Below are 25,841 nucleotides of genomic sequence, written 5' to 3' on the forward strand. Positions count from 1 at the left end.
TCAGGCTGCACTGGCAGGCCTGTGTAAGAATAGTCAGATCTCCCTATGGGTGGCAAAAGAAATGCTGCAGCCCATAGGGAACTCATGGAACCCCAATACCCTGGGTACCTCAGTATCATGTACTAGGGAATTATAAGGGTGTTCCAGTATGCCAATGTGAATTGGTGAAATTGGTCACTAGCCTGTTAGTGACAATTTGGAAAGCAGACAGAGCATAACCACTGAGGTTCTGATTAGCAGAGCCTCAGTGAGACAGTTAGTCATCACACAGGGGACACATACAGGGCACACTTATGAGCACTGGGGCCCTGCCTGGCAGGGTCCCAGTGACACATAGACTAAAACAACATATATACAGTGAAATATGGGGGTAACATGCCAGGCAAGATGGTACTTTCCTACACAACCCCCCCCCAAACAAAGGACAATAAGACTAGCCATGACCTGATGTGTCTTCATTGTCTAAGTGGAAATATCTGGAGAGTCCATCTGCATTGGAGTGGGTACTCCCAGGTCTATGTTCCACTGTATAGTCCATTCCCTGTAGAGATATGGACCACCTCAACAATTTAGGGTTTTCACCTTTCATTTGTTTTAGCCAAAGTAGAGGTTTGTGGTCTGTCTGAACAATGAAGTGAGTGCCAAACAGGTATGGCCTCAACTTCTTCAGTGCCCAGACCACAGCAAAGGCCTCCCTCTCTATGGCAGACCAACGTTTTTCTCTAGAGGTCAACCTCCTGCTGATAAAAGCAACAGGTTAATCCTGGCCCTCAGAATTGAGTTGTGATAAGACTGCCCCTACCCCTAATTCAGATGCACCAGTTTGAACAATGAATTTCTTGGAGTAACATGGGCTTTTTAGGACAGGTGCAGTGCACATGGCCTGTTTGAGCTCCTCAAAAGCTTTCTGACAGCTAGCTGTCCACAATACCTTTTTAGGCATCTTCTTGCTAGTGAGATCATTAAGTGGGGCTGCAATGGAGCCATAGTTTTTAATGAATCTCCTGTAATACCCTGTGAGGCCTAGGAAGGCTCTCACTTGGGTCTGAGTTGTAGGGGGAATCCAATACATGATTGTCTGGATTTTCCCCTGAAGTCATGCAAACTGTTCTCCACCTACCAGGTGTCCCAGATAAACCACTTTCCCCTGCCCTATCTGGCACTTTGAAGCCTTGATAGTGAGGCCTGCCTTTTGCAGGGCCTCCAAAATTTTCCACAGGTGGACCAGGTGATCATCCCAGGTGGAGCTAAAGACAGCTATATCGTCCAGAAATGCTGCACTAAAAGCCTCCAACCCTTGCAGGACTGTATTCACCAACCTCTGAAAAGTGGCAGGTGCATTTTTCAAACCAAAGGGCATTACTGTGAATTGGTAGTGCCCTCCAATAGTTGAAAAGGCAGTTTTTGCTTTAGCATCCTCTGATAATTTGATATGCCAATACCCTGCAGTCAAATCAAAGGTGCTTAGATACTTGGCAGATGCCAGTGTATCTATGAGCTCATCTGCCCTGGGTATTGGGTGAGCATCAGTTTTTGTTACCTGGTTGAGACCTCTGTAATCTACACAAAACCTCATCTCTCTTTTTCCATCTTTTGAATGAGGCTTTGGTACAAGCACCACAGGAGAGGCCCATGGGCTTTCAGAATGTTCAACCACTCCTAGTTCAAGCATTTTCTGAACTTCTTGTTTTATGCAGTCCCTGACATGGTCAGGCTGCCTATAGATTATACTTTTGACAGGCAGGCTGTCTCCAGTATCAATTGTGTGTTCACACCAAGATGTCGTGCCTGGCACAGTTGAAAAGAGTTCAGAAAACTGACCTAGGAGATTTATGCAGTTGTCTTTCTGCTCAGCAGTAAGACATTCTGCCAAAACTACACCTTCCACTAAAGCATCATTTTCAGTGGAAGAGAAGAGATCAGGGAGAGGGTCACTCTCTTCTTCCTGTCCTTCATCTGTTGCCATGAGCAGGGTGAGATCAGCCCTGTCATAGTAGGGTTTTAGGCGATTGACATGGAGCACCCTAAGGGGACTCCTGGCAGTACCCAGGTCAACCAAGTAGGTGACCCCGCCCTTCTTTTCAACAATGAGATGGGGTCCACTCCATTTGTCTTGGAGTGCTCTTGGGGCCACAGGCTCCAATACCCACACCTTCTGTCCTGGTTGGTACTGAATCAGAACAGCCTTCTGGTCATGCCATTGCTTTTGGAGCTCTTGGCTGGCCTGAAGGTTTTTACTGGCCTTTTTCATGTACTCCACCATTCTGGATCTTAGGCCAAGTACATAGTCCACTATATCTTGCTTAGGAGCTTTTAAAGGTTGTTCCCAACCCTCCTTCACAAGTGTTAGTGGACCTCTTACAGGGTGCCCAAAGAGGAGTTCAAAGAGGCTGAAGCCCACTCCTTTCGGGGGTACCTCCCTGTAAGCAAAAAGGAGGCAAGGTAACGGGATATCCCATCTCCTCCTGAGTTTTTCAGGGAGTCCCATTAACATTCCTTTGAGAGTTTTATTAAACCTCTCTACCAGTCCATTTGTTTGTGGATGATAAGGTGTGGTGAATTTGTATGTTACACCACATTCCTTCCACATAGCCTTCAAGTATGCAGACATAAAGTTGCTACCCCTGTCTGATGCAACCTCTTTTGGGAAACCCACCCTGGAAAAGATTCCCAGGAGGGCTTTTGCCACTGCAGGTGCTGTAGTGGTCCTTAGAGGAATAGCTTCAGGATATCTTGTGGCATGGTCCACTATCACCAAGATAAAACTTTGCTTGTATGAACTTTTCTGTTCACTCTTGTTCTGACCCATTTGTCTGCCTTCTTTCCCAATTCTTGGGCAGAGGTCAGATCCAAGTCCACTCGGTATTGGTGTAACAAGTCAGACACACAGTTATTCAGAATATGCTCTCTCAGAATAAGATTATAGAGGCTTTCATAGTCAGAAACTTTACTGCCATTTAACCACCCCTCCAAGGCCTTCACTTAACAGTCAACAAAGTCTATCCAGTCTTGCGAGGACTCTTTGCTGGTGTCTCTGAGCTTAATCCTGTATTGTTCAGTGGTTAAGCCAAATCCATCCAAGAGTGCATCTTTCAAAACTGCAAAATTATTGGCATCACTTTCTCTAACAGTAAGGACCCTATCCCTACCCTTTCCATTGAAAGATAGCCATAGAATAGCAGCCCACTGCCTTTGAGGGACCCCCTGTACCATACAGGCCCTCTCAAGTGCAGCAAACCACTTGTTAATGTCATCCCCCTCCTTGTAAGGGGGAACTGTCTTGTGCAGATTCCTGGAATCATACTCTCTCACAGGATTGATATCAGGAATACTGTTGCTGCCAACATGCGGTCTAAAGCCCAATCTATGTCTCTCCTTCTCCAGGTCTAGGGATTCCCTGTCTAGAGCCAGCTGTTGCTGTTTAAGCTTCAGCCTGGTCTCTTCCACTCTCAACTTTTTGAGTTCCCTTTTGTAGGAGGCTGACCTGGTTTGTAGTGGGTACCAAGGGGTACTTACACTCTGCACCAGGTCCAGGTATCCCTTATTAGTGTAGAAGAGGTGTCTAGCAGCTTTGGCTGATAGAAAAGGGTAGCATAGCAGAGCAGCTTAGCCTGAACTAGGAGACATGCAAAGCTCCCACTATACCACTAGTGTCATATGCACAATATCATAAGAAAACACCATACACAGATATACTAAAAATAAAGGTACTTTATTTTTATGACAATATGCCAAAAGTATCTCAGTGAGTACCCTCAGTATGAGGATAGCAAATATACACACGATATATGTACACAATACCAAAACTATGCAGTAATAGCAATAGAAAGCAATGCAAGCAATGTACAGTCACAATAGATTGCAATGAGAGCACATAGGTATAAAGGCAACACAAACCATATACTCTAGAAGTGGAATGCGAACCACAAATGGACCCCAAACCTATGTGAGCTTGTAGAGGGTCGCTCGGACTGTAAGAAAACAGTGAGGGTTAGAAAAATAGCCCACCCCAAGACCCTGAAAAGTGGGTGCAAAGTGCACCTAAGTTCCCCAGAGAGCACAGAAGTCATGATAGGAGAATTCTGCAAGGAAGACCAACACCAGCAATGCAACAACGATGGATTTCCAGATGAGAGTACCTGTGGAATAAAGGGACCAAGTCCAAGAGTCACACTCAAGTCGTGAGTGGGCAGATGCCCAAGAAATGCCAGCTGAGGGTGCAAAGAAGCTGCCACCGGATGGTGGAAGCGGTGGATTCTGCAAGAACGAAGAAGACTAGGAACTTTCCCTTTGGAGAATGGATGTCTCATGTTGTGAAGAAGCTTGCAGAGGTATTCCCAAGCAGAAAGACCGCAAACAAGCCTTGCTAGCTGCAAGGGTCGTGGTTAAGGTTTTTGGATGCTGCTGTGGCCCAGGAGGGACCAGGATGTTGACAATTGCGTGAGGAGACAGAGGGGGCGTCCAGCAAGACAAGGAGCCCACTCAGAAGCAAGCAGCACCCGCAGAAGTGCTGGAACAGGCACTACAAAGAAGAGTGAACCAGAGCTCACCCGAAGTCACAAAAGAAGGTTCCACGATGCCGGAGGACAACTCAGGAGGTCGTGCACTGCAGGTTAGAGTGTCGGGGACCCAGGCTTGGCTGTGCACAAAGGAAATCCTGGAAGAGTGCACAGGAGCCGGAGCAGCTGTAAATCACGCGGTACCCAGCAATGCAGTCTAGCGTAGGGAGGCAAGGACTTACCGCCACCAAAATTGGACTGAAGAGTCACTGGACTGTGGGAGTCACTTGGACAGAGTTGCTGAGTTCCAGGGACCACGTTCGTCATGCTGAGAGGGGACCCAGAGGACCTGTGATGCAGTCTTTTGTTGCCTGCGGTTGCAGGGGGAAGATTCCGTCGACCCACGGGAGATTTCTTCAGAGCTCCTGGTGCAAGAAGGAGGCAGGCTACCCCCAGAGCATGCACCACAAGGAAACAGGTGAGAAAGCCGACAGGATGAAGCGATACAAGGTTGCAGTCGCTACTTTGTTGCAGTTTTGCAGGCGTCCAGAGCAGTCAGCGGTCGATTCCTTGGCAGAAGGTGAAGAGAGAGATGCAGAGGAACTCTGATGAGCTCTTGCATTCGTTATCTAAAGAATTCCCCAAAACAGAGATCCTAAATAGCCAGAAAAGGAGGTTTGGCTACTTAGGAAGGAGGATAGGCTAGCAATACAGGAAAGAGCCTATCAGAAGGAGTCTCTGACGTCACCTGCTGGCCCTGGCCACTCAGAGCAGTCCAGTGTGCCAGCAGCACCTCTGTTTCCAAGATGGCAGAGGTCTGGAGCACACTGAAGGAGCTCTGGGCACCTCCCAGGGTAGGTGCAGGTCAGGGGAGTGGTCACTCCCCATTCCTTTGTTAAGTTTCGTGCCAGAGCAGGGCTGGGGGATCCCTGAACCGGTGTAGACTGGCGTATGCAGAGATGGGAACCATCTGTGCCCATCAAAGCATTTCCAGAGGCTGGGGGAGGCTACTCCTCCCCAGCCCTGACACCTTTTTCCAAAGGGAGAGGGTGTAACACCCTCTCTCTGAGGAAGTCCTTTGTTCTGCCTTCCTGGGCCAAGCCTGGCTGGACCCCAGGATGGCAGAAACCTGTCTGAGGGGTTGGCAGCAGCAGCTGCAGTGAAACCCCGGGAAAGGCAGTTTGGCAGTACCCGGGTCTCTGCTAGAGACTCGGGGATCATGGAATTGGGTGACAATTCCCTGATCTTAGACATGTTACATGGCCATGTTCGGAGTTACCATTGTGACGCTATACATAGGTAGTGACCTACGTATAGTGCACGCGTGTAATGGTGTCCCCACACTCACAAAGTCCGGGGAATTTGCCCTGAACGATGTGGGGGCACCTTGGCTAGTGCCAGGGTGCCCACACACTAAGTAACTTTGCACCCAACCTTTGACCAGGTGAAGGTTAGACATATAGGTGACTTCTAAGTTACTTAAGTGCAGTGGTAAATGGCTGTGAAATAACGTGGACGTTATTTCACTCAGACTGCAGTGGCAGGCCTGTGTAAGAATTGTTAGAGCTCCCTATGGGTGGCAAAAGAAATGCTGCAGCCCACAGGGATCTCCTGGAGCCCCAATACCCTGGGTACCTCAGTACCATATACTAGGGAATTATAAGGGTGTTCCAGTATGCCAATGTGAATTGGTGAAATTGGTCACTAGCCTGTTAGTGACAATTTAGAAAGCAGAGAGAGCATAACCACTGAGGTTCTGGTTAGCAGAGCATCAGTGAGACAGTTAGTCATCACACAGGGAACACATACAAGGCACACTTATGAGCACTGGGGCCCTGGCTGGCAGGGTCCCAGTGACACATACACTAAAACAACATATATACTGTGAAATATGGGGGTAACATGCCAGGCATGATGGTACTTTCCTACACAACCCCCCCCCAAACGAAGGACAATAAGACTAGCCATGACCTGATGAGTCTTCATTGTCTAAGTGAAAATATCTGGAGAGTCCATCTGCATTGGAGTGGGTACTCCCAGGTCTATGTTCCACTGTATAGTCCATTCCCTGTAGAGATATGGACCACCTCAACAATTTAGGGTTTTCACCGTTCATTTGCTTTAGCCAAAGTAGAGGTTTGTGGTCTGTCTGAACAATGAAGTGAGTGCCAAACAGGTATGGCCTCAACTTCTTCAGTCCCCAGACCACAGCAAAGGCCTCCCTCTCAATGGCAGACCAACACTTTTCTCTAGGGGTCAACCTCCTGCTGATAAAAGCAACAGGTTGATCCTGGCCCTCAGAATTAAGTTGTGATAAGACTGCCCCTACCCCCAATTCAGATGCATCAGTTTGGACAATGAATGTTTTGGAGTAACAGGGGCTTTTTAGGACAGGTGCAGAGCACATGGCCTGTTTCAGCTCCTCAAAAGCTTTCTGACAGCTAGCTGTCCACAATACCTTTTTAGGCATTTTCTTAGATGTGAGGTCATTAAGAGGGGCTGCTATGGAGCCATAGTTCTTTATGAACCTCCTGTAGTACCCAGTGAGGCCTAAGAAGGCTCTCACCTGAGTCTGAGTTGTAGGGGGAACCCAATCTATAATAGTTTGGATTTTCCCCTAAAGTGGTGCAATCTGTTCTCCACCTACAAGGTGTCCCAGATAAACCACTTTCCCCTGCCCTATCTGGCAATTTGAAGCCTTGATAGTGAGGCCTGCCTTTTGCAGGGCCTCCAAAACTTTAAACAGGAGGACCAGGTGATCATCCCAGGTGGAGCTAAAGACAGCTATATCATCTAGATATGCTACACTAAAAGCCTCCAACCCTTGCAGGACTGTATTCACCAACCTCTGAAAAGTGGCAGGTGGATTTTTCAACCCAAAAGGCATTACTGTGAATTGGCAGTGCCCTCCAATGGTTGGAAATGCAGTTTTTGCTTTAGCATCCTCTGATAACTTGATCTGCCAATACCCTGCAGTCAAATCAAAGGTGCTTAGATACTTGGCAGATGCCAGTGTGTCTATTAGCTCATCTGCCCTGGGTATAGGGTGAGCATCAGTTTTAGTTACCTGGTTGAGACCTCTGTAATCTACACAAAATATAATTTCCTTCTTTCCGTCTTTGGAATGAGGTTTTGGTACAAGTACCACAGTAGAGGCCCATGGACTTTCAGAGTGCTCAACCACTCTCAGTTCAAGCATTTTCTGAACCTCTTGTTTTATGCAGTCCCTAACATGGTCAGGCTGCCTATAGATCTTACTTTTGACAGGCAAGCTGTCTCCAGTATCTATAGTGTGCTCACACCAAGAAGTGGTGCCTGGCACAGTAGAAAAGAGTTCAGAAAACTGACCCAGGAGATTTATGCAGTGGTCTTTCTGCTCAGCAGTAAGACAATCTGCCAACACTACACCTTCCACTAGAGCATCTTGTTCTGTGGAAGAGAAGAGATCAGGGAGAGGGTCACTCTCTTCTTCCTGTCCTTCATCTGTTGACATGAGCAGGGTGAGATCAGCCCTGTCATAGTAGGGTTTCAGGCGATTGACGTGAAGCACCCTAAGGGGACTCCTGGCAGTGCCCAAGTCAGCCAAATAGGTGACTTCTCCCTTTTTCTCAACAATTATGTGGTGTCCACTCCATTTGTCTTGGAGTGCTCTTGGGGCCACAGGCTCCAAGACCCACACTTTCTGCCCTGGTTGGTACTGAATCAGAACAGCCTTCTGGTCATGCCATTGCTTTTGGAGCTCTTGGCTGGCCTGAAGGTTTTTACTGGCCTTTTTCATATACTCAGCCATTCTGGATCTTAGGCCAAGTACATAGTCCACTATGTCTTGCTTAGGAGCTTTTAAAGGTTGTTCCCAACCCTCCTTTACAAGTGTTAGAGGACCTCAGGGTTTCCAAATAGGAGTTCAAAGGGGCTGAAGCCCACTCCTTTTTGGGGTACCTCCCTGTAAGCAAAAAGGAGGCAAGGTAACAGGACATCCCATCTCCTTCGGAGTTGTTCAGGGAGTCCCATTATCATTCCTTTGAGAGTTTTGTTAAACCTCTCAACCAGTCCATTTGTTTGTGGATGATAGGGTGTGGTGAACTTGTATGTCACACCACATTCCTTCCACATGGCCTTTAAGTAAGCAGACATGAAGTTGCTTCCTCTGTCTGATACCACCTCTTTTGTGAAGACCACCCTGGAAAAGATTCCCAGGAGGGCCTTTGCCACTGCAGGAGCTGTAGTGGTCCTTAGAGGAATTGCTTCAGGATATCTGGTGGCATGGTCCACTACCACCAAAATAAACCTATTGCCTGAAGCAGTAGGAGGGTCAAGGGAGCCAACTATGTCAACCCCTACCCTTTGAAAGGGAACCCCAACCACAGGTAGTGGAATAAGGGGTGCCTTTTGGGGTGCCACATGTTTTGCCACTGGCTTGACAGGCTTCACAGGACTTACAAAATTCCTTTGTGTCCTCTGACATTCTAGGCCAGTGAAACAAGGGAACAAGTCTGTCCCATGTTTTCATCTGCCCCAAATGTCCAGCCAAGGGAATCTTGTGGGCTAGAGTTAGGAGGAACTCTCTGTATTGCAGGGGAATCACCAATCTCCTGGCTGCTCCAGGTTTTGGATCCCTTGCTTCAGTATACAAGAGGTTGTCCTCCCAGTAAACTCTGTGAGAGTCACTGACATCCCCATTTTGCTGTTTGACAGCTTGCTGTCTTAGACCCTCTAGTGTGGGACAAGTCTGCTGTGCCACACTCAGTTCCTCCCTGGCAGGCCCCCCTCCACCCAAAAGCTCAGCAGTGTCTGCTTCCAGCTTCTCTGGTGTAGGTTCTGCACAGGGTGGAAATTCTTCTTCCTCAGAAGTTGAATCCACTGTAGAGGGAGGGATAGTAGGTAGTGTTTTACCTTTACTAACCCTAGCTTTAGGGAGCACTTGGTCCATTGTTCCAGGATGCAAGTCACCCTGTCCTTTTTGTTTTTTGGGCTGAGCCCTGGTCAAAGCACAAATATGCCCAGGAATGCCCAGCATTGCTGCATGAGCCTCGAACTCCACTTCTGCCCAAGCTGATGTCTCTAAATCGTTCCCTAGTAGACAGTCTACAGGTAAATCGGAGGCAACCACAACTTTCTTTGGACCAGTAACCCCCCCCCCAGTTGAGATTCACAACAGCCATGGGGTGGCTAAGAGTGTTGTTATGAGCATCAGTCACTTGGTACGGGTGACCAAGTAGGTGTTGTTCGGGGTGGACCAGTTTCTCTATTACCATGGTAACACTGGCACCTGTGTCCCTGTAGGCCTGAACCACAACACCATTTATTAGGGGAAGTTGCTTGTACTTATCCATATGAAGGGGGCAAGCAACCAAGGTGGCCAAATCGATGGCACCTTCAGAGACTAACACAGCCTCTGTGGTCTACCTAACAAGACCAACCCCAACTAAATTACCAAAAGTGAGCCCAGCTACTCCCTTGGATTGGCTATTAGTAGGTTTACTCCCACCACCACTGCTATTACTAGGGGCACTAGGTGTAGCAGCAGGGGTTGCAGTGGTGGGAGGCTTTGTGCTTTTCTTTGGACAACTGGCATCAGTTGTCCAATGGCCTTTTACTTTACATAAATAGCACCATGGTTTCTTTACTTGATTAGAAGAGGATTTGGGCCCACCACCCCCACCAGAGTGTGTTTGTGGACCTGATGAAGCCTCATTTTTAGATTTGTCCCCACCCTTGTCTGAAGACTTACCATCCTTCTTCTTGCCATCCTTGTCACCCCCTGTATGAACTTTTCTGTTCTCTCTTGTTCTGACCCATTTGTCTGCCTTCTTTCCCAAATCTTGGGGAGAGGTCAGATCTGAGTCCACTAGATACTGGTGCAACAAATCAGACACACAATTATTAAAAATATGCTCTCTCAGGATTAAGTTATACAGACTTTCATAGTCAGAAACTTTACTGCCATGTAACCACCCCTCCAAGGCCTTCACTGAATGGTCAGCAAAGTCTACCCAGTCTTGTGAAGACTCATTTTTGGTTTCTCTGAAGTTGATCCTGTATTGTTCAGTGGTTAAGCCATAACCATCTAGGAGTGCATTCTTAAGAACTGTAAAATTATTGGCATCGCTTTCCTTCACAGTAAGGAGCCTATCCCTACCCTTTCCACTGAAAGATAGCCATAGGATAGCAGCCCACTGCCTTTGAGGGACCCCCTGTACAACACAGGCCCTCTCAAGTGCAGCAAACCACTTGTTAATGTCATCCCCCTCCTTGTAAGGGGGAACTATCTTGTGCAGATTCCTAGAATCATGCTCTTTTACAGGATTACTATCTGTAATACTGCTGCTGCCACCATGGGGTCCTAACCCCAACCTCTGCCTTTCTTTTTCTAAGTCAAATGCTTCCCTGTCTAGATCCAGCTGTTGCTTTTTAAGCTTCAGCCTGGACTCTTCCACTCTCAATCTATTGAGTTCCCTTTCTAACACTCTGTCATCAGGGTGGGTGGGTTGGGCATGCTTAGACACAGAAGAATGGTGTGAATGGACAGAGGGAGACCTGTCCCTAACAGATGGCACTCTAACAACCTGGCCTAAAGAAGTAACATCCCTACTGTGATGAGAGCTCAAATTAGTACCAGCCCTGCTAGGTGGCCTGCTAAGGGGCAGGTTGGGAAGGTTCCCATCTAACACTTTTACTGGGGCTACCCCAGAGTCAGAGTGTGAACCATCAGCTAATCTGTCACCTGATGTGCCAGCTATGGCCTTATCATTTTCTATGAGCATATTAACTAACAATTCTCTAGAGGGATTCTTCCATACCCCTAAACCTCTATCAATGCAGAGACTCCTTGCACCTTTCCAGCTAAGGTGGTCATAAGCAGTGCTGGTCAGATCCAGAGTTTGACCTCTACCAGACATGATAGAAAAAGGTTTAAGGGACAGAAAAAGAAAGAAAAAGTTTCAGAACTTTTTAAGGAACAGGAAAAAAACTTTTTCAACTTTTAAGAAATTTTCTGAAAGTTTAGAGGTATTTTTCAGCACTTAGCACTAGAGTAAGAGAAGAAAAGCAAAACTTTTTGGTTAGGTGTACATACACTGAACTTGTTTTGTATATTTTTCTCTTATGAAAAGTACAATATGACAAAGGGGCAAGTAGTTGCAAGTACTTATTCCACCGCTGCACAACCAATGTAGGAGGCTTGCCTGGCTTGTGGTGGGTACCAGAGGTACTTACACCTTGTGCCAGGTCCAGTTATCCCTTATTAGTGTAGAAGAGGTGTTTCTAGGAGCTTAGGCTGATAGAAGGTAGCTATAGCAGAGCAGCTTAGGCTGAACTAGGAGACATGCAAAGCTCCTACTATACCACTGGAGTCATATGCACAAAATCATAAGAAAACACAATACACAGATATACAAAAAATAAAGGTACTTTATTTTTATGACAATATGCCTAAAGTATCTCAGTGAGTACCCTCAGTATGAGGATGCCAAATATACACAAGATATATGTACACAATACCAAAAATATGCAGTAATAGCAAAAGGAAGTAATGCAAGCAGTGTAAAGTTACAATAGATTGCAATAGGAGCACATAGGTATAGGGGCAACACAAACCATATACTCCAAAAGTGGAATGCAAACCACAAATGAACCCCAAACCTATGTGAGCTTGTAGAGGGTCGCTGGGACTGTAAGAAAACAGTGAGGGTTAGAAAAATAGCCCACCCCAAGACCCTGTAAGCTAGGTGTAAAGTGCACCTACAACCCCAAGAGAGCACAGAAGTCGTGATGGGGGATTCTGCAAGGAAAACCAATACCAGCAAAGCAACAACAGTGGATTTCTGGACCTGAGTACCTGTAAGACAAGGGGACCAAGTTCAAGAGTCGCAACAGTGTCGAGAGTGGGCAGGAGCCCAGGAAATGCCAGCTGAGGGTGCAAGGAAGCTGCCACTGGATGGAAGAAGCTTAGTGTTTTGCAAGAACGAAGAGGACTAGGAACTTCCCCTTTGGAGGATGGATGTCTGACGTTGTGAACAAGCTTGCAGAGGTGTTCACACGCAGAAAGACTGCAAACAAGCCTTGCTAGCTGCAAGGGTCTTGGTTAGGGTTTTTGGATGCTGCTGTGGCCCAGGAGGAACCAGGATGTCGACACTTGGATGAGGACACAGAGAGGGTGCCCAGCAAGTCAGGGAGCCCTCACAGAAGGAGGCAGCACCTGCAGAAGTACGGGAACAGGCACTTAGAAGAGGAGTGAACCGGAGTCCACCCGAAGTCAGAAAAGGGAGTCCCACGACGCCGGAGGATGACTCAGAAGGTTGTGCACTGCAGGTTAGAGTGTCGGGGACACAGGCTTGGCTGTGCAGAAAGGAAATCCTGGAAGAGTGCACAGGAGCCGGAGCAGCTGCAAATCACGCAGTACCCAGCAATGCAGTCTAGTGTGGGGGGGCAAGGACTTAACTCCACCAAACTTGGACTGAAGCGTCACTGGACTGTGGGAATTACTTGGACAGAGTTGCTGAGTTCCAGGGACCACACTCTTCATGCTGAGAGGCGACCCAGAGGAACGGTGATGAGGTCTTTTGTTGCCTGCGGTTGCAGGGGAAAGATTCCGTCTACCCACGGGAGATTTCTTCAGAGCTCCTGGTACAAGAAGGAGGCAGGCTACCCCCGGAGCATGCACCACCAGGAAACAGGCAAGAAAGCCGGCAGGATGAAGCGATACAAGGTTGCAGTAGTCGTCTTTGCTACTTTGTTGCGGTTTTGCAGGCGTCCTGAGCAGTCAGCGGTCGATCCTTTGGCAGAAGGTGAAGAGGGAGATGCAGAGGAACTCTGGTGAGCTCTTGCATTTGGTATCTGAAGAGTTCCCCAAAGCAGAGACCGTAAATAGCCAGAAAAGGAGGTTTGGCTACCTAGGAAGGAGGATAGGCTAGTAAGAAAGGTAAGAGCCTATCAGAAGGAGTCTCTGACGTCACCTGATGGCACTGGCCACTCAGAGCAGTCCAGTGTGCCAGCAACACCTCTGTTTCCAAGATGGCAAAGGTCTGAAGCACACTGGATGAGCTCTGGGCACCTCCCCTGGGAGGTGCAGGTCAGGGGAGTGGTCACTCCCCTTTCCTTTGTCCAGTTTCGCACCAGAGCAGGTCTGGGGCATCCCTAAACCGGTGTAGACTGGCTTATGCAGAGATAGACAGCATCTGTGTCCATCAAAGCATTTCCAGAGGCTTGGGGAGGTACTCCTCCCCAGCCATCACACCTATTTCCAAAGGGAGATGGTGTCACACCCTCTCTAAGAGGAAATCCTTTGTTCTGCCTTCCTGGGCCAGGGCTGCCTGGACCCCAGGAGGGCAGAAACCTGTCTGAGGGGTTGGCAGCAGCAGCAGCTGCAGTGGAGACCCTGGAAAGGCAGTTTGGCAGTACCCGGGTTCTGTGCTAGAGATCCGGGGGATCATGGAATTGTCTCCCCAATGCCAGAATGGCATTGGGTTGACAATTCCATGATCTTAGACATGTTACATGGCCATGTTCGGAGTTAACATTGTGACGCTATACATAGTATAGTGCACGCGTGTAATGGTGTCCCCGTACTCACAAAGTCCGGTGGATTTGCCCTGAACGATGTGGGGGCACCTTGGCTAGTGCCAGGGTGCCCACACACTAAGTAACTTTGCACCCAACCTTCACCAGGTGAAGGTTAGACATATAGGTGACTTATAAATTACTTAAGTGCAGTGGTAAATGGCTGTGAAATAACGTGGACGTTATTTCACTCAGGCTGCACTGGCAGGACTGTGTAAGAATAGTCAGATCTCCCTATGGGTGGCAAAAGAAATGCTGCAGCCCATAGGGATCTCCTGGAACCCCAATACCCTGGGTACCTCAGTACCATATAATAGGGAATTATAAGGGTGTTCCAGTATGCCAATGTGAATTGGCGAAATTGGTCACTAGCCTGTTAGTGACAATTTGGAAAGCAGAGAGAGCATAACCACTGAGGTTCTGATTAGCAGAGCCTCAGTGAGACAGTTAATCATCACACAGGGAACACATACAGGGCACACAGGCAGGGCCCCAGTGACACATAGATTAAAACAACATATATAGAGTGAAATATGGGGGTAACATGCCAGGGAAGATGGTACTTTCCTACACCCGGTTCCAGTCTGCCAGCAGGTAAGTACCCGCGACTTCGGAGGGCAGACCAGGGGGGTTTTGTAGGGCACCAGGGGGGACACAAGTAGGCACAGAAAGTACACCCTCAGCGGCACTGGGACGGCTGGGTGCAGAGTGCAAACAGGCGTCAGGTTTTTAATAGGATTCAATCAAATCAAATCAAATCATTAACATTTATAAAGCGCGCTACTCACCCGTGCGGGTCTCAAGGCGCTAGGGGAAAGGGGGGGTTACCGCTGCTCGAACAGCCAGGTCTTCAGGAGTCTCCGGAAAGCGGAGTGGTCCTGGGTGGTCCTGAGGCTGGTGGGGAGGGAGTTCCAGGTCTTGGCCGCCAGGAAGGAGAAAGATCTCCCACCCGCCGTGGAGCGGCGGATGCGAGGGACGGCAGCGAGTGCGAGGCCAGAGGAGCGGAGGAGGCGGGAGGGGACGTAGAAGCTGAGGCGTCTGTTGAGGTATTCCGGTCCCTTGTGGTGGAGGGCTTTGTGTGCGTGCGTGAGAAGTCGGAAGGTGATCCTTTTGCTGACTGGGAGCCAAGGCAGGTGTCTCAGGTGTGCGGAGATGTGGCTGTTGCGGGGTACGTCGAGGATGAGGCGGGCCGAGGCGTTTTGAATGCGTTGCAGGTGATTTTGGAGTTTGGCTGTGGTCCCTGCGTAGAGGGTGTTGCCGTTGTCCAGGCGGCTCGTGACGAGGGCGTGGGTCACGGTTTTTCTGGTGTCGGCGGGGATCCAGCGGAAGATCTTGCGGAGCATGTGGAGGGTGAGGAAGCAGGCGGAGGACACGGCGTTGACTTGCTTGGTCATGGTGAGAAGAGGGTCCAAGATGAAGCCGAGGTTGCGGGCGTGGTCTGTGGGGGTCGGTGCGGTGCCGAGGGCCGTGGGCCACCAGGAGTCGTCCCAGGCGGACGGGGTGTTGCCGAGGATGAGGACTTCCGTTTTTTCAGAGTTCAGCTTTAAGCGGCTGAGCCAATCTGCGACGTCCTTCATACCTTCTTGTAGGTTGGTCTTGGCGCTGGCGGGGTCCTTGGTGAGGGAGAGTATAAGTTGGGTGTCGTCGGTGTAGGAGGTGATGATGATGTCGTGCTTGCGTACGATGTTGGCGAGGGGGCTCATGTAGACATTGAACAGTGTCGGGCTGAGTGATGAGCCTTGAGGTACGCCGCAGATGATCTCGGTGGGTTCTGAGCGAAACGGAGGGAGGTAAACTCTTTGGGAACGGTTTGCGAGGAAAGAGGCGATCCAGTCCAGGGCCTGGCCTTGGATCCCGGTGGAGCGGAGGCGGGTGATTAGGGTGCGGTGACAGACGGTGTCAAAGGCAGCCGAGAGGTCGAGGAGAATGAGGGCGACTGTTTCACCGTTGTGCATCAGGGTTCTGATGTCGTCTGTGACTGAGATGAGGGCGGTTTCTGTGCTATGGTTGGTTCGGAATCCGGTTTGTGAAGGGTCGAGCAGGTTGTTGTCTTCCAGGAAGGTGGTCAGCTGTTTGTTGACGGTCTTCTCTATTACCTTGGCTGGGAAAGGCAGAAGAGAGATGGGGCGGAAGTTTTTCAGGTCGCTCGGGTCAGCCGTAGGTTTCTTTAGTAGGGCGTTGACTTTGGCGTGTTTCCAGCATTCGGGGAAGGTAGCAGAAGAAAAAGAAGAGTTGATGACAGTCTGGAGGTGCAGGGCGATGATGTCGTCGGCTTTGTTAAAGATGAAGTGAGGGCAGGGGTCCGAAGGGGCGCCGGAGTGGATAGAGTTCATGATGGATTTGGTTTCTTCAGTGTTGATGTGGGTCCAGTTGTTGAGGGTGATGGCCGGGGGTGCCGGTTCGGTGGTGTTTGGTTGGGTCTGGTGTCCGAAGCTGTCGTGGAGGTCGCTGATCTTGCTATGGAAGAAAGTGGCGAGGGAATCGCACAAATCCTGTGAGGGCGTGACGGCGTTGGCGCTGGGGTTGGAGAACTCCTTGACGATGCTGAAGAGTTCTCTGCTTTTGTGGCTGTTTTTGTCCAGTCTGTCGGTGAAAAAGTTCCTTTTGGCAGCGCGGATCAGGTGGTGGTGTTCGCGGGTAGCGTTCTTGTGGGCGGTCATTCAATGGGGAGACCCGGGGATCTCTTCAATGATGCAGGCAGGCACAGGGGGGGGCTCCTCAGGGTAGCCACCACCTGGGCTAGGCAGAGGGTTACTTGGGGGTCACTCCTGCACTGGAGTTTGGTTACTTCTGGTCCTGGGGGCTGCGGGTGCAGTGTGGTTTCCAGGCGTCGGGTTCCTTGAAGCAGGCAGTCGCGGTCAGGGAAAGCCTCTGGATTTCCTCTGCAGGTGTCGCTGTGGGGGCTCAGGGGGGTCAACTCTGGCTACTCACGGGCTCACAGTCGCCGGGGAGTGCTCCCTGTAGAGTTAGTTTTCTGCAGGTCGATCAGGGGGCGTCGGGTGCAGAGTGGAAAGTCTCACGCTTCCGGCAGGAAACGTGTGGTCTTTAAAAGTTGCTTCTTTGTTGCAAAGTTGCAGGTTTGTTGAACAGGGCCGCTGTTCTCTGGAGCTTCTTGGTTCTTTGAGATGCAGGGTAGTTCTCTGAGGCTTCAGAGGTCGCTGGACCCTGTGGGATGCGTCGCTGTTGCAGTTTTTCTCGAAGTGGGGAGACAGGCCGGTAGGGCTGGGGCCAAAGCAGTTGGTATATCCGTCTTCTCTGCAGGGCTTCAGGTCAGCAGTCCTTCTTCGTCTTCAGGTTGAAGGAATCTATCTTCCTGGGTTCTGGGGGCCCCTAAATACTCAATAAGGGGTGTGTTTAGGTCTGGGAAGTTAGTAGCTAATGGGTACTAGCCCTGAGGGTGGCTACACCGTCTTTGTGCCTCCTCCCGGTGGGGAGGGGGTCACATCCCTAATCCTATTGGGGGAATCCTCAATCTGCAAGATGAGGATTTCTAAAAGTCAGAGTCACCTCAGCTGAGGACACCTTAGGGGTTGCCCTGACTGGCCAGTGACTCCTCCTTCTTTTTCTCATTATCTCCTCTGGCCCTGCCACCAAAAGTGGGGGCCGTGGCCGGAGGGGCGGGCATCTCCACTAGCTGGGATGCCCTCTGGCGCTGTAACAAAGGGGGTGAGCCTCTGAGGCTCACCGCCGGGTGTTACAGTTCCTGCAGGGGGAGGTGAGAAACACCTCCACCCAATACAGGATTAGTTCCTGGCCACAGAGTGACAAAGGCACTCTCCCCATGTGGCCAGCAACATGTCTGGTGTGTGGCAGGCTGGTAAAACTAGTCAGCCCACACTGGAAGTCGGGTACGTTTTCAGGGGGCATCTCTTAGATGCCCTCTGGGTGTATTTCACAATAAAATGTACACTGGCATCAGTGTGCATTTATTGTGCTGAGAAGTATGATACCAAACTTCCCATTTTTCAGTGTAGCCATTATGGTGCTGTGGAGTTCGTGTAAGACAGACTCCCAGACCATATATTCTTATGGCTACCCTGCACCTACAATGTCTAAGGTTTTGCTTAGACACTGTAGGGGTATAGTGCTTATGCAAGGGCTCGAAGGGAGCACACATAAGGAAGGTAAGAACCAAATTAAGATCCCGCTGGGGCATAATGAAAGGCACAGACGGGAATAGATTCACAAGCTGTAGGAAGTTGGCTGTGTATGTACTATTTCAAAGTAAGAAATAGTGTGCACAGAGTCCAAGGGTTCCCCTGAGAGGTAAGATAGTGGCAAAAAGAGATAATTCTAATGCTCTATTATGTGGTAGTGTGGTCGAGCAGTAGGCTTATAAGAGGGTAGAATTAAGCATTTGTTGTACACACACAGGCAATAAATGAGGAACACACACTCAAAGATAACTCCAGGCCAATAGGTTTTTTATATAGAAAAATACCTTTTCTTAGTTTATTTTAAGAACTACAGGTTCAAGTTTTACAAACAATACTTTAAATGAAAGGTATTTCACTCAGGTATATTAGGAACTTTGAATCGTCACAATAGCATGTACAGTTTTGGCAAACATGGCAATAAGCTATTTTAAAATTGGACACAGTGCAAAATTCAACAGTTCCTGGGGGAGGTAAGTATTTGTAAGGTTCACAGTTAAGTAAAGCACTTACAGGGTTAAAAGTTGGGTCCAAGGTAGCCCACCGTTGGGGGTTCAAGGCAACTCCAAAGTTACCACACCAGCAGCTCAGGGCCGGTCAGGTCAGGTGCAGAGGTCAAAGTGGTGCCAAAAACACATAGGCTTCAATGGAAATAGGGGTGCCCTTTTTCCAGTCTGCCAGCAGGTAAGTACCCGTGACTTCGGAGGGCAGACCAGGGGGGTTTTGTAGGGCACCAGGGGGGACGCAAGTAGGCACAGAAAGTACACCCTCAGCGGCACTGGGACGGCCAGGTGCAGAGTGCAAACAGGCGTCGGATTTTCAATAGGATTCAATGGGGAGACCCCGAGGTCCCTTCAACGATTCCTCAGGGTAGCCACCACCTGGGCTAGGCAGAGGGTCGCCTGGGGGTCACTCCTGCACTGGAGTTCGGTTCCTTCAGGTCCTGGGGGCTGCGGGTGCACTGTGGTTTCCATGCGTCGGGTTCTTTGAAGCAGGCAGTCGCGGTCAGGGGGAGCCTCTGGATTTCCTCTGCAGGCGTCGCTGTGGGGGCTCAGGGGGGTCAACTCTGGCTACTCACGGGCTCGCAGTCGCCAGGGAGTCCTCCCTGTAGAGTTAGTTTTCTGCAAGTCGAGCCCGGGGCGTCGGGTGCAGAGTGGAAAGTCCCACGCTTCCGGCGGGAAACGTGTGGTCTTTAAAAGTTGCTTCTTTGTTGCAAAGTTGCAGGTTTGTTGAACAGGGCCGATGTTCTCTGGAGCTTCTTGGTTCTTTTAGATGCAGGGTAGTTCTCTTAGGCTTCAGAGGTCGCTGGACCCTGTGGGATGCGTCGCTGTTGCAGTTTTTCTCGAAGTGGGGAGACAGGCCGGTAGGGCTGGGGCCAAAGCAGTTGGTATATTCGTCTTCTCTGCAGGGCTTCAGGTCAGCAGTCCTTCTTCGTCTTCAGGTTGAAGGAATCTATCTTCCTGGGTTCTGGGGGCCCCTAAATTCTCAATTTAGGGGTGTGTTTAGGTCTGGGAGGTTAGTAGCCAATGGCTACTTGCCCTGAGCGTGGCTACACCCTCTTTGTGCCTCCTCCCGGTTGGGGAGGGGGTCACATCCCTAATCCTATTGGGGGAATCCTCCATCTGCAAGATGGAGGATTTCTAAAAGTCAGAGTCACCTCAGCTCAGGACACCTTAGGGGTTGCCCTGACTGGCCAGTGACTCCTTCTTGTTTTTCTCATTATCTCCACCGGCCTTGCCACCAAAAGTGGGGGCCATGGCCGGAGGGGCGGGCATCTCCACTAGCTGGGATGCCCTGTGGCACTGTAACAAAGGGGATGAGCCTTTGAGGCTCACCGTCAGGTGTTACAGTTCCTGCAGGGGGAGGTGAGAAGCACCTCCACCCAGTACAGGCTTTGTTCCTGACCACAGAGTGACAAAGGCACTCTCCCCATGTGGCCAGCAACATGTCTGGTGTGAGGCAGGCTGGTAAAACTAGTCAGCCCACACTGGAAGTCAGATATGTCTTCAGGGGGCATCTCTAAGATGCCCTCTGGGTCTATTTCACAATAAAATGTACACCGGCATCAGTGTGCATTTATTGTGCTGAGAAGTTTGATACCAAACTTCCCAGTTTTCAGTGTAGCCATTATGGTGCTGTGGAGTTCGTGTAAGACAGACTCCCAGACCATATATTCTTATGGCTACCCTGCACACACAATGTCTAAGGTTTTGCTTAGACACTGTGGGGGCATAGTGCTTATGCAAGGGATGGAAGGGAGCACACATAAGGAAGGTAAGAACAAAATTAAGATCCTACTGGTGCATAATGAAAGGCACAGACGGGAATAGATGCACAAGCTGTAGGAAGTTGGCTGTGTATATACTATTTCAAAGTAAGAAATAGTGTGCATAGAGTCCAAGGGTTCCCCTTAGAGGTAAGATAGTGGCAAAAAGAGATAATTCTAATGCTCTATTTTGTGGTAGTGTGGTCGAGCAGTAGGCTTATCACAGGGTAGTATTAAGCATTTGTTGTACACACACAGGCAATAAATGAGGAACACACACTCAAAGATAACTCCAGGCCAATAGGTTTTTTATATAGAAAAATATATTTTCTTAGTTTATTTTAAGAACTACAGGTTCAAGTTTTACAAACAATACTTTAAATGAAAGGTATTTCACTCAGGTATCTTAGGAACTTTGAATCATCACGATAGCATGTACAGTTTTGACAAAAATGCCAATTAGCTATTTTAAAATTGGACACCGTGCAAAACTCAACAGTTCCTGGGGGAGGTAAGTATTTGTTAGGTTCACAGGTAAGTAAAGCACTTACAGGGTTCAAAGGTGGGTCCAAGGTAGCCCACCGTTGGGGGTTCAAGGAAACCCCAAGGTTACCACACCAGCAGCTCAGGGCCGGTCAGGTGCAGAGGTCAAAGTGGTGCCAAAAACACATAGGCTTCAATGGAAATAGGGGTGCCCTGATTCCAGTCTGCCAGCAGGTAAGTACCAGTGACTTCGGAGGGCAGACCAGGAGGTTTTGTAGGGCACCAGGGGGGACACAAGTAGGCACAGAAAGTACACCCTCAGCGGCACTGGGACGGCCGGGTGCAGAGTGCAAACAGGCGTCGGGTTTTTAGTAGGATTCAATGGGGAGATCCGGGGGTCTCTTCAACGATGCAGGCAGGCACAGCGGGTGGGGGGCTCCTCAGGGTAGCCACCACCTGGGCTAGGCAGAGGGTCGTCTGGGGGTCACTTCTGCACTGGAGTTCGGTTCCTTCAGGTCCTGGGGGCTGCGGGTGCAGTGTGGTTTCCAGGCGTCGGGTTCCTTGAAGCAGACAGTCGCGGTCAGGGGGAGCCTCTGGATTTCCTCTGCAGGCGTCACTGTGGGGGGCCAGGGGGGTCAACTCTGGCTACTCACGGGCTCGCAGTCGCCGGGGAGTCCTCCCTGTAGAGTTAGTTTTCTGCAGGTCAAGCCGGCGGCGTCGGGTGCAGAGTGGAAAGTCTCACGCTTCCGACAGGAAACGTGTGGTCTTCAAAAGTTGCTTCTTTGTTGCAAAGTTGCCGGTTTGTTGAACAGGGCCGCTGTTCTCTGGAGCTACTTGGTTCTTTTAGATGCATGGTAGTTCTCTGAGGCTTCAGAGGCCGCTGGACCCTGTGGGGTGCGTCGCTGTTGCAGTTTTTCTCGAAGTGGGGACACAGGCCGGTAGGGCTGGGGCCAAAGCAGTTGGTATATCCGTCTTCTCTGCAGGGCTTCACGGCAGCAGTCCTTCTTCGTCTTCAGGTTGAAGGAATGTATCTTCCTGGGTTCTGGGGGCCCCTAAACACTCAATTTAGGGGTGTGTTTAGGTCTGGGAGGTTAGTAGCCAATGGCTACAAGCCCTGAGGGTGGCTACAACCTCTTTGTGCCTCCTCCCGGTGGGGAGGGGGTCACATCCCTAATCCTATTGGGGGAATCCTCCATCTGCAAGATGGAGGATTTCTAAAAGTCAGAGTCACCTCAGCTCAGGACACCTTAGGGGTTGCCCTGACTGGCCAGTGACTCCTCCTTCTTTTTCTCATTATCTCCTCTGGCCTTGCCACCAAAAGTGCGGGCCGTGGCCGGAGGGTCGGGCATCTCCACTAGCTGGGATGCCCAGTGGTGCTGTAACAAAGGGGGTGAGCCTTTGAGGCTCACCGCCAGGTGTTACAGTTCCTGCAGGGGGAGGTGAGAAGCACCTCCACCCAGTACAGGCTTTGTTCCTGGCCACAGAGTGACAAAGGCACTCTCCCCATGTGGCCAGCAACATGTCTGGTGTGTGGCAGGCTGGTAAAACTAGTCAGCCCACACTGGAAGTCGGGTATGTTTTCAGGGGGCATCTCTAAGATGCCCTCTGGGTGTATTTCACAATAAAATGTACACTGGCATCAGTGTATATTTATTGTGCTGAGAAGTTTGATACCAAACTTCCCAGTTTTCAGTGTAGCCATTATGGTGATGTGGAGTTTGTATAAAACAGACTCCCAGACCATATATTCTTATGGCTACCCCTGCACTTACAATGTCTAAGGTTTTGCTTAGACACTGTAGGGGCATAGTGCTTATGCAAGGGCTCGAAGGGAGCACACATAAGGAAGGTAAGAACCAAATTAAGATACCGCTGGGGCATAATGAAAGGCACAGACGGGAATAGATGCACAAGCTGTAGGAAGTTGGCTGTGAATGTACTATTTCAAAGTAAGAAATAGCATGCACAGAGTCCAAAGGTTCCCCTTAGAGGTAAGATAGGGGCAAAAAGAGATAATTCTAATGCTCTATTTTGTGGTAGTGTGTAGGAGGCTGGACTGGCTTGTAGTGAGTACCAAGGGGTACATGCACCTTGCACCAGGCCCAGTTATCCCTTATTAGTGTATAGGGTGTCTAGCAGCTTAGGCTGATAGATAATGGTAGCTTAGCAGAGCAGCTTAGGCTGAACTAGGAGACGTGTGAAGCTACTACAGTACCACTTAGTGTCATATGCACAATATCATAAGAAAACACAATACACAGTTATACTAAAAATAAAGGTACTTTATTTTTATGACAATATGCCAAAGTATCTTAGAGTGTACCCTCAGTGAGAGGATAGGAAATATACACAAGATATATATACACAATAGCAAAAATATGCAGTATAGTCTTAGAAAACAGTGCAAACAATGTATAGTTACAATAGGATGCAATGGGGACACATAGGGATAGGGGCAACACAAACCATATACTCCAAAAGTGGAATGCGAACCACAAATGGACCCCAAACCTATGTGACCTTGTAGAGGGTCGCTGGGACTATTAGAAAATAGTGAGAGTTAGAAAAATAACCCTCCCCAAGACCCTGAAAAGTGAGTGCAAAGTGCACTAAAGTTCCCCTAAGGACAAAGAAGTCGTGTTAGAGGAATAATGCAGGAAAGACACAAACCAACAATGCAACAACACTGGATTTCCAATCTGGGGTACCTGTGGAACAAGGGGACCAAGTCCAAAGGTCACAAGCAAGTCGGAGATGGACAGATGCCCAGGAAATGCCAGCTGCGGGTGCAAAGAAGCTTCTACTGGACAGAAGAAGCTGCGGTTTCTGCAGGAACGCAAAGGGCTAGAGACTTCCCCTTTGGAGGACGGATTCCTCTTGCCTTGTAGAGTTGTGCAGAAGTATTTTCCCGCCAAAAGAATGCAAACAAGCCTTGCTAGCTGCAATTCGTGCGGTTAGCGTTTTTGGACACTGCTGTGGCCCAGGAGGGACCAGGAGGTTGCAAATTAGACCAGGAGGTAGAGGGGACATCGAGCAAGACAAGGAGCCCTCTTAGCAGCAGGTAGCACCCGGAGAAGTGCCAGAAACAGGCACTACAAGGATGCATGAAACGGTGCTCACCCGAAGTCGCACAAAGAAGTCCCACGTCGCCGGAGAACAACTTAGGAGGTCGTGCAATGCAGGTTAGAGTGCCGTGGACCCAGGATGGACTGTGCACAAAGGATTTCCGCCGGAAGTGCACGGAGGCCGGAGTAGCTGCAAAAGTCGCGGTTCCCAGCAATGCAGTCTCGCGAGGTGAGGCAAGGACTTACCTCCACCAAACTTGGACTGAAGAGTCACTGGACTGTGGGGGTCACTTGGACAGAGTTGCTGGATTCGAGGGACCTCGCTCGTCGTGCTGAGAGGAGACCCAAGGGACCGATAATGCAGCTTTTTGGTGCCTGCGGTTGCAGGGGGAAGATTCCGTCGACCCACGGGAGATTTCTTCGGAGCTTCTAGTGCAGAGAGGAGGCAGACTACCCCCACAGCATGCACCACCAGGAAAATAGTCGAGAAAGCGGCAGGATCAGCGTTACAGAGTTGCAGTAGTCGTCTTAGCTACTATGTTGCAGTTTTGCAGGCTTCCAGCGCGGTCAACAGTCGATTCCTTGGCAGAAGGTGAAGAGAGAGATGCAGAGGAACTCGGATGAGCTCTTGCATTCGTTATCTAAAGTTTCCCCAGAGACAGAGACCCTAAATAGCCAGAAAAGAGGGTTTGGCTACCTAGGAGAGAGGATAGGCTACTAACACCTGAAGGAGCCTATCAGAAGGAGTCTCTGACGTCACCTGGTGGCACTGGCCACTTAGAGCAGTCCAGTGTGCCAGCAGCACCTCTGTTTCCAAGATGGCAGAGGTCTGGAGCACACTGGAGGAGCTCTGGACACCTCCCAGGGGAGGTGCAGGTCAGGGGAGTGGTCACTCCCCTTTCCTTTGTCCAGTTTCGCGCCAGAGCAGGGCTAAGGGGTCCCCTGAACCGGTGTAGACTGGCTTATGCAGAATTGGGCACATCTGTGCCCAAGAAAGCATTTCCAGAGGCTGGGGGAGGCTACTCCTCCCCTGCCTTCACACCATTTTCCAAAGGGAGAGGGTGTAACACCCTCTCTCAGAGGAAGTCCTTTGTTCTGCCATCCTGGGCCAGGCCTGGCTGGACCCCAGGAGGGCAGATGCCTGTCTGAGGGGTTGGCAGCAGCAGCAGCGAAACCCCAGGAAGGGCAGTTTGGCAGTACCAGGGTCTGTGCTACAGACCACTGGGATCATGGGATTGTGCCAACTATGCCAGGATGGTATAGAGGGGGCAATTCCATGATCATAGACATGTTACATGGCCATATTCGGAGTTACCATTGTGAAGCTACATATAGGTAGTGACCTATATGTAGTGCACGCGTGTAATGGTGTCCCCGCACTCACAAAGTTCAGGGAATTGGCTCTGAACAATGTGGGGGCACCTTGGCTAGTGCCAGGTTGCCCTCACACTAAGTAACTTTGCACCTAACCTTTACCAGGTAAAGGTTAGACATATAGGTGACTTATAAGTTACTTAAGTGCAGTGTAAAATGGCTGTGAAATAACGTGTACGTTATTTCACTCAGGCTGCAGTGGCAGGCCTGTGTAAGAATTGTCAGAGCTCCCTATGGGTGGCAAAAGAAATGCTGCAGCCCATAGGGATCTCCTGGAACCCCAATACCCTGGGTACCTCAGTACCATATACTAGGGAATTATAAGGGTGTTCCAGTAAGCCAATGTAAATTGGTAAAATTGGTCACTAGCCTGTTAGTGACAATTTGGAAAGAAATGAGAGAGCATAACCACTGAGGTTCTGATTAGCAGAGCCTCAGTGAG

Source organism: Pleurodeles waltl, chromosome 8, assembly GCF_031143425.1.
Source record: "Pleurodeles waltl isolate 20211129_DDA chromosome 8, aPleWal1.hap1.20221129, whole genome shotgun sequence".
NCBI classification, from domain to species: domain Eukaryota; kingdom Metazoa; phylum Chordata; class Amphibia; order Caudata; family Salamandridae; genus Pleurodeles; species Pleurodeles waltl.